At 44.5% G+C, this 9,323-nt stretch overlaps 1 long non-coding RNA gene across 1 annotated transcript; it reads left to right on the forward strand.

Annotated features, from left to right (window-relative positions):
* The first annotated feature begins 5,665 nt into the window (after nt 1-5,665).
* Nucleotides 5,666-8,873, forward strand: LOC142558598 (uncharacterized). Its single transcript, XR_012823042.1, has 3 exons — nt 5,666-5,880; nt 7,631-7,840; nt 8,671-8,873. It is a non-coding gene; the product is annotated as an uncharacterized LOC142558598 (long non-coding RNA).
* Nucleotides 8,874-9,323: the final 450 nt, after the last annotated feature.

A 9,323-nucleotide genomic window follows, 5' to 3' on the forward strand; every position in this document is an offset into this window, starting at 1 on the left:
CATCGCGAGAAGGTGATCTTTTTGGTTGAAGGCAATAGGTCAATAAACCCACATATGCTATCTGAAGGCATCAATGTTGCCGGATTCGAGACCCCCGTTATGTAATAAACGAGAAGTAAGGGGGTTAAACCGAGGGGCCCGATATTTATTAGTCATATTATGAGAAGCCAACAAGCACTGACACCAAGGACAACATAGGGGAAATTCGTTGTGCTTCATAAATGGAATGAAGAAACGATAAATTAATAGCAAAAAAGTAGATGATAGAACACTCTGCCGCAGGTGGGAACCGAACCCACAACATTCGCATTTCGCGTGCGATGCTCAACGAATTGAGCTACCGCGGCGCTTTTTCCTCATCAACTTTCTTGGGTATGTATGTGTACTAGTAAAACTCTGGGAGTGTTAGCCTGCGCTACCACTAACAGACCTTGGCGGCGGACGCGGAAAGTCCTCGCTGCCACAGGCATCACGAGAAGGTGATCTTTTTGGTTGAAGGCAATTGGTCAATAAACCCACATATGCTATCTGAAGGCATCAATGTTGCCGGATTCGAGACCCCCGTTATGTAATAAACGAGAAGAAAGGGGGTTAAACCGAGGGGCCCGATATTTATTAGTCATATTATGAGAAGCCAACAAGCACTGACACCAAGGACAACATAGGGGAAATTCGTTGTGCTTCATAAATGGAATGAAGAAACGATAAATTAATAGAAATTAAAGTGGATGATAGAACAATCTGCCGCAGGTGGGAACCGAACCCACAACATTCGCATTTCGCGTGCGATGCTCAACCAATTGAGCTACCGCGGCGCTTTTTCCTCATCAACTTTCTTGGGTATGTATGTGTACTAGTAAAACTCTGGGAGTGTTAGCCTGCGCTACCACTCACAGACCTTGGCGGCGGACGCGGAAAGTCCTCGCTGCCGCAGGCATCACGAGAAGGTTATCTTTTTGGTTGAAGGCAATTGGTCAGTAAACCCACATATGCTACCTTAAGGGATCAATGTTGCCGGATTCGAGACCCTCGTTATGTAATAAACGAGAAGAAAGGGCGTTAAACCGAGGGGCCCGATATTTATTAGTCATATCATGAGAAGCAAACAAGCACTGACACCAAGGACAACATAGGGGAAATTAGTTGTGCCTAATAAATGGAATGAAGAAACGATAAATTAATGGAAAATAAAGTGGATGAAAAACAACTTGGCACAGGATGGAATCGTACCCACAACCTTCGCATTTCGCGTGTGATGCTCTACCAATTGAGCTACCGCGGCGCTGTTTCCCCATCAACTTTCTTGAGTATTTATGTGTACTAGTAAACCTTGGGAGTGTTAGCCAGCGCCACCACTCACAGACCTTGCCGGCGGACGTGGAACGTCCTTTTGACGCAGGCGTCACGAGAACGTGATCTTTCGGGGTGAAGGCAACTGGTCAATAAACCCACATATGCTACCTGAAGTCATCAATGTTGCCGGATTCGAAACCCTCGTTATGTAATAAACGAGAAGACAGGGCGTTAACCGATGGGCCCGATATCTATTAGTCATATCATGAGAAGCCAACAAGCACTGATACCAAGGACAACATAGAGGAAATTAGTTGTGCTTAATAAATGGAATGGAGAAACGATATATTAATGGAAATTAAAGTGGATGAAAAAACAACTTGCCGCAGGTGGGAACCGAACCCACAACCTTCGCATTTCGCGTGCGGTGCTCTACCTATTGAGCTACCGCGGCGCTCTTCCCCATCAACTTTCTTGGGTATATATGTGTGCTAGTAAAACCCTGGGAGTGTTAGCCAGCACCACCATTCACAGACCGTGGCGGCGGACGTGGAACGTCCTCATTGACGCAGGCGTAACGAGAAATTGATCCGTTGGGGTGAAGGCTACTGGTCAATGAACCCACATATGCTACCTGAAGGCATCAATGTTGCCGGATTCGAGACCCTCGTTATGTAATAAACGAGAAGAAAGGGCGTTAAACCGAGGGGCCCGATATTTATTAGTCATATCATGAGAAGCAAACAAGCACTGACACCAAGGACAACATAGGGGAAATTAGTTGTGCTTAATAAATGGAATGGAGAAACGATAAATTAATGGAAATTACAATGTATGAAAAAAATTACCGACGATTACGTTACTTCCTAATGCGAAATTTGAGCGCAGCAAATAAGCTGTTTCACCTTTTGGATAGATTGAGGCAAAGAAATCGAGCAACACATGTATGCGCTATCACAGAATTTTTTTTTATTTTTCACACGTATTCCTTTAACAAAGACTCCACTAACAGTTCTTGACAGTCATGAAGGAAGCTTTGTGGTCGGAGAAATAGACTGATATATGTTCGACTTGGTACACCAATGCTTGATTCTCAAAGACGAGATCTATACAAGTGCCTCGCGAGGTTGTCACAGCCGTGGGGGAAGCAGAGGCTAAGCGCCGCCGCCGAGAAGACCCTGCCGTTCGCGCCGCCGAAGCGGAGGCTCATTGCCGCCGTCGAGAGCAACCAGCAGTAAGCGAGGCTGAAGCAGAAGCTCATCGCCGCCGCCAAGAAGACCCTGCAGTTTGCGCCACCGAAGCGGAGGCTCATCGCCGCCGTCGAGAGCAACCAGCAGTAAGCGGAAGCGGAGGGGGGCCCCGTGTACACCCAGCGGCAAACGATGGGGGCAGAAGCGCGCGCAGCAAGCGGACAACACGATAAAGGGAGGAGGGAAGAGATAGCAGCGACTGACTGATGCCTTTGACTGATACTCTTTCTGCATGGCGGCGACGGTGTTCTATGCAGTCACGTTATCTTGACTCTCTAGCGGCGTCAGCGGCATCCAGCGGTGTCAGTCGGTCGCTGCTAGCGCTGGGGGGATGAAAGGGGGGCGGAGCTGGTTACGAGGCCGACGACGACGCCGACGACGACGCGAAACCCAGGAACGGACGCCAAAGAGCTGCGCTCTAAAAACAACTTGCCGCAGGTGCGAACCGAACCCACGACCTTCGCATTTCGCGTGCGATGCTCAACCAATTGAGCTACCGCGGCGATGGTTCCCCATCAACTTTCTTGGGTATCTATATATGTACTAGTAAAACCCTGGGAGTGTTAGCCAGCGCTACCACTCACAGACCTTGGCGGCGGACGCGGAAAGTCCTCGCTGCCGCAGGCGTCACGAGAAGGTTATCTTTTTGGGGGAAGGCAACTGGTCAATAAACCCACATATGCTACCTGAAGGCATCAATGTTGCCGGATTCGAGACCCTCGTTATGTAATAAACGAGAAGAAAGGGCGTTAAACCAAGGGGCCCGATATTTATTAGTCATATCATGAGAAGCAAACAAGCACTGACACCAAGGACAACATAGGGGAAATTAGTTGTGCCTAATAAATGGAATGAAGAAACGATAAATTAATGGAAAATAAAGTCGATGAAAAACAACTTGGCACAGGATGGAATCGTACCCACAACCTTCGCATTTCGCGTGTGATGCTCTACCAATTGAGCTACCGCGGCGCTGTTTCACCATCAACTTTCTTGAGTATTTATGTGTACTAGTAAACCTTGGGAGTGTTAGCCACCCATACAAAAATGCTTCCTTACTTTCTTTAGAACTTTTATCAACTTCCTATCAACTTTAGTAACATCCTATTGACTTTTACTTTTTAGTAACGTTTGTCAAAAGAAAGTTGGTTGCTACTTTTCTAACTTCAGTATGTAAAAAGAAAGTTACTAGAAAGTTAAGACACACTATTTTAACTTTTTAGAAACACCATTCAATAGGAAGTCAATAAAAATAATTATGTTCTTAAAGTACATAACCCAAGTTACAAAACATGCATGAATATTATTAAATAAGGTTATAATTATTCAGTGAACATGGCTGGTGCAAGACAGTCTTGTTTCATGCACAGGTGTAAATTTCCTCAATGTTCAATCAACTTTCTAGTAACACTGGTTACTAGAAAGTTGTTAAAAATGATTTAGTGAGAAATGAACAGATAACATAATCTCAACTATAAATGAATATGCAAAGACTGGCTGCTTTAAAAAAATGCTTTTTTGCACAGTAACTGTTTTCCTAATTTTTAATCAACTTCCTAGTAACAGATGATAGTAGAATGTTCATAGAAAAAAAGTGCTTCTAATACCGGACGCTAAGAGGAAATATGGTCCCACCAATTCAACATGAGGGCACGTATTCTCGAAAACACAACAGCTGGCGCCATGGCAAGCGTGCATATGAGCGGTGATCATGAATTCGTGCTCAGTAGGTGTCAAAGAAGTCCGTAGGCCATGCACCATTGCAAGCAGACGGAGCTGCACGGACAGCGCGCTGATCGGCTCGTGTTCGCCAACCAAAGCGGGAGACACACGGTCCGATTCGGTGTCCGACCCGGCGTCCGACGCGCCGAAACGGCAGCCCGAATCGAGGTGTTTTGCCGTGCCGAAGCGCGGGAACGGACGACTGGCGAGATCGGGAGGCGCAACGCGAGGGCATTTCGCGGGCAGACATCCCACACCGACCGTCTGAGCGAGGCCGCTCGCTTCGCTTGCACGTTTGCCCTTCGCAACTACTGCGTCTAGTAAACCAATTGTATTTAATTACGACCGACCTAGTGTGTACAGTGTTAATTGTTTTGGCAAAAATAAGCACTCTTCGACGAGCTCGGGCTGGATCGCAAGCGCCGTCGGCCGCAGCGTCCGCCTAGCTATGCCTACCGGCCCTATCGCTGCCTTTAGTGGAGCCGTCAGTGGACAAGGCGCCGTCGTGAAGTGTTCTGTCACTCGCAGGGCGATAATTTTATCGACAGTGTTCGCGTAAAGCGAAGCAGTGTTGTGCAGAGCTGTTTATATTGCGTTTCTCTACGTGGATATGAACTCAAGCTGGGGAGCTGGATGTGGGCGCAGCTTACGCGCGGCTCAATCGTTCGGATGCACGCTATGTGCACATTGCACATGTGCACGCAACGTATGCCCCCCCCCCCCCCCCCCACGCATCGCCGGAGCATGCAGCGCCGCACGTCGGATCGGACACCGAATCGTACCGCGTGTGTCTGTATAGCTCGCTCATGGTTCGGCTTAAGTCCCTGTATATTCTTTATAAATAAGGAAGCCTACCTAGACACTGTAAACCCAACGATTGGGGCCTAAATTCCTGTCCGCCTCCCAGCTACGGCTTCCTTTGAGTGACAAAGTCTGATCTCGAAGGTCGTGCTTTTGCAAGCTGCATGCACCTGAAGCAATTGCGAATCTTGAAGGCAACATTCGCTTCGTTTTTATTATATATACATTTCCTTAAACTTCGCATCACAAAGTACAATATACACACTTTTGGACCCAACAAATCTATTAAAAGACCCTACGAAATGTTATTAGGAAAAAACACGCAATTTTTTCATTTAAGATTCATTTTTCTAAAAACCGCAGAGTGGCGCTACGGTAGTATTTGTTTGGTCGACACACCACGTTGGTTGTAGTGAATGTTCCTTGCATTTAGGTGGTCTTTGAGTTATATTTTAGAAGTGCATGCCTAGACAATATGTGCTCCTTGTCGTGTGCAGTAGCCATCCCGAACCCTCCGGACTCGTGTAACGCCATTAGTTCGCCGTGTGTTTCGAGCGATCCACCAGTGTCGACAGTGAGTGCCTTAGTACAGCGCCCGTCCGAGCTGCCTTTGTTCTGCCGAGCTGCCTCTGCCTGCCCGCGCTCTCGTGAAAAAGTCTGGCACTGGGGCTTCGAATCGTAGTGTATGGAAGACTGTTGAAGGTTGTGCTTTTGTGGAGCTGGAGTTCATCGGAAGTTCTACAGTGCTTGCGCCAGAGAAACGTCGGTGCCTCTGTACCTGTTAGACGAAGGAGCGTTTGCCAAGTCTTGAAAGGTTAGCAAGTTTGGCGCTTGCGCGCATTCTTGAAGCTTATGATGTACGTAATGAGCGTTGTGTAACTAGCTAGAGCAAAGCGCTTTCCTATCGTATGTTAGCCATGTTGCTGTGCACATTTAGCAAGCAATTTCACGAAAGCTTCCTCTGATGTTACAGCGTACTTGCATTCTGCTACCCGCCTTGATTGCTATGCCTGAATGGGCACACAATTATGAAAACACATTGAAAGTTGGTGTTCGTTCGGTAGTTTCCTGGCAAGAAGTTATTCGCTATATAGGCATTCCCGCAAGTACAGTACATCTGTAATGTATACGTCGATGTATCATGGTCTTCGCGCGTTGACACACGATTGCTATGTTTGACGCTTAAGCAGATAGAAGCTTGTATGAAGGTTTTTGTATGTATACAGTTCGGTTTGGAGGTCCGCGTCGCGAGAACCTGTGTGTATTTATGTTCTTGAGTGTCTTCGCGTATTTGTCTTCTATGTTACAGAGCGTATATAGGCCGATATTACAATAACGAGGTTTATTTTTAATCTAGACATTTCAATCAGACGCCGGCCCTTAAGAAACACAGACCAACCAAATCTTAATAACGAGATGTCAGCTCTTGCAATCGTAGGTTACGGCAGTGCGTAATAATTTAAAGACTGCGATTCTATATCACTCTTCTCGCCCACCGCTAACGGCCGGCAGTTGCAGTACGTAGCACGGGCCGGGGCGTCGGTCAGACTACTAACGAATAGCGAAAAGGAATAGCATCGCTACAAAGTCGCGGTCTTTAAATTATTACGCAATTTTTGTGCACAATGAGATGTTATAAACACATCTTGCATGTACATGAAAAAAAAAGTTTACAACAGAGATAACATATATGCATGGGCACATATATGTGTCAATAAAATACTCGAGCCTCTTTCTGCCTACAGGAAAAGAAGTTGTCTCCTGGAGGGCATGGCCGCTTGCACTAATGAACCTCTAAGGGAAGGTTTTCTCTAATCCCTATTTTTGATATCTAAATGCTTATGTGACATGTCATGTACAAACTGCTTGCATCAATTTCTCATTGGGATGAGCTGTCTAAAATTTAATTTTCAGTAATAATTGCAATAATTAACTCCTTTCACCTGTCTTCTAATGACTATAAAGTTCTATGCTTCTACGTTGACAAACCTTTTATGAAATTAGTTTGTTGAGGCCCAATATACAGGGCTTTCTAAATTCAAGGTATCAGTACCTATTAAAGACTATGCTAACTATGAAAATGCTGCTTGTGTATGTGGTTTATTCGCTCTGTCAGACAAAATCTTTACACCCAAGTGCAGTCAGTAAATTGAAAACTGTATGTCTGCAAAGGGAAGTCAGAATTGTATGTGAAGACAACTGCATCTTGTTTGATAGTTCTCGAGCACAGCTTGGCCCAATACTCGATGAGGCTTGAAGCTTTCAATGTCTGCTAATCACTAAAACAGCACCAGATCTCACTCTGTGTCAAGGGGTGGCACACATTTGCTTAGTTCTAGGCAGATGCATGTCTTTCTTTCGCATTGAAGTTCCCAATACTTTCTAGTCTTACGTAAAAGTACACAGCTCAGTACAATGCATGTATGGTATACGTAAGGCTGCTTTGTTCTTTAAACCGAATCAACAAGAGCAGCTACTTCTGTTTTTGCAAACCTTGCCCTATTTCCTAAACATTCCTTGATCATACGTCTATAAAATGAATCTGTGCTTGTATTGTTTCACAGGTAGACTTCGGTGGCGGTGTATATGTTGAAAAGGACCTGCTGAAGAGGCTGTGCCTGGATGCTAACAACTCAGGCTTTCACTTCGCGGAGGGCCTCCTTAAAGCCCCTTTTTCAATAGAAGACGTTGAAGGGAGGTGCTTCTTTGGGCGGCTGTCAAATGCCTTCCACAGAAAGATCCGTTGGATTCCAAGAAGGTCAACACCAAACTAAGTATGTGTGTCACAAAGAAGCATCTTAATATTCTTTGTGCAGTTTTCAACAAAACTCCTTTCATGGCAATTTCACTGCTATCTTAGGGTATACTCCTTTCTTTCCAGCTAAAATAGCTATTAACCTGATTATAATAGCATATTATAATGCAAGCTTTGCCACCATAACTAGAAAATTGTCATTACTGTTGGCATATGTATTTTTGTGATAGAGGCCCTGGTCATATGAATGCACTGATAATATAATATCCTGTCTTGTGGAAAGCTAACATGTTTAGTAACAAGCTCGCTTTGACAATGTCTGCCTGCACAGCAAAGGCATTTTCTAATCTTGCTGTAGAACGTCCATAATGCCTGTTCAACTGCTTACATGTTGCTTGTATCATTTCGTGGTTCTTAAGTGCAACACAAAAGTCAACTCTTCTATGTACCTGTGCCCAAGCAAAGCTGCAGCACAGTTCTGAGTGGCACCTTGCCTTGCTAAGATAATTCACACATGAAACTTCCATGTACTGGTCACAATACGAATATCGAAGTTCATTAAACTGAAGTTGATTTACAGCTTTTGTTTGTAGATGACAATTGGTATGATAGAGCTTATGTGTCATGCATCTGTTGATGTTACGCACATTCGTCACGTTCCCAGCTCTAATGCACTAATTCAGTTATTTCATGCATTTTAGGACTTTGCAAAAAACAGGTGGAGATGTTTAGAGCTCACAGGGTTGAAAACTTGTCTTGTGCACTTCCTTTTTAAGAAACAGATGCATGGTGTGTTGCAATGTCACTGTAGCAAAACTAATATATTGCCTTTTTTCTTCTCTTTTCTAGACTACATAACGCAACATTTCAGCCTACTTCCAAGGCAGCTGGAGAACTCGTCCTCATTACTAGCCCGGGGATATTAAATGGATGTGTTCAAGCACAAATGTAAACCTGTCTTCTTCTGTTGCATGTCACACCTAGCCACTTGGCAATCGCTATTCGCCACAAACAGATAGTTGACAGGATGTTACTAGCAAGTCGTTAGGATATATAAAGGTGGTTAATAAATAGTCGCTGCACAGCTTTTAGGAAGTACATAAAGATTTTATTCAGAGACAATTAAAGCTTATTTTTGCAATATATAATTGCAAAAGTAATTACCTCTGAATAAAATTTTTATGTACTTTCTAAAAACTGTGAAGCGACTTTTTATTAACCACCTTTATACATCCTAACGACTTCCTAGTAACATCCTGTCAACCATTTGTCTGTGGCGAATAGTCGACAGGATGTTACTAGCATGTTGTTAGGAAGTATAAAGGTAGTCAATAAAAAGTCGCTTCATAGTTGACACTTTCTACCGACATCAGATAATAAGCAGTCGGTAAGAATTCTATCGACATTTTATATCTATACTTTCAATTCAATATCGGTGGCCAATAGTCGGTAGGAGGTTACTAGGAAGTTGTTACGGTGTCTAAAGACGGTTTATAGAATGT

Source organism: Dermacentor variabilis, chromosome 9, assembly GCF_050947875.1.
Source record: "Dermacentor variabilis isolate Ectoservices chromosome 9, ASM5094787v1, whole genome shotgun sequence".
NCBI classification, from domain to species: domain Eukaryota; kingdom Metazoa; phylum Arthropoda; class Arachnida; order Ixodida; family Ixodidae; genus Dermacentor; species Dermacentor variabilis.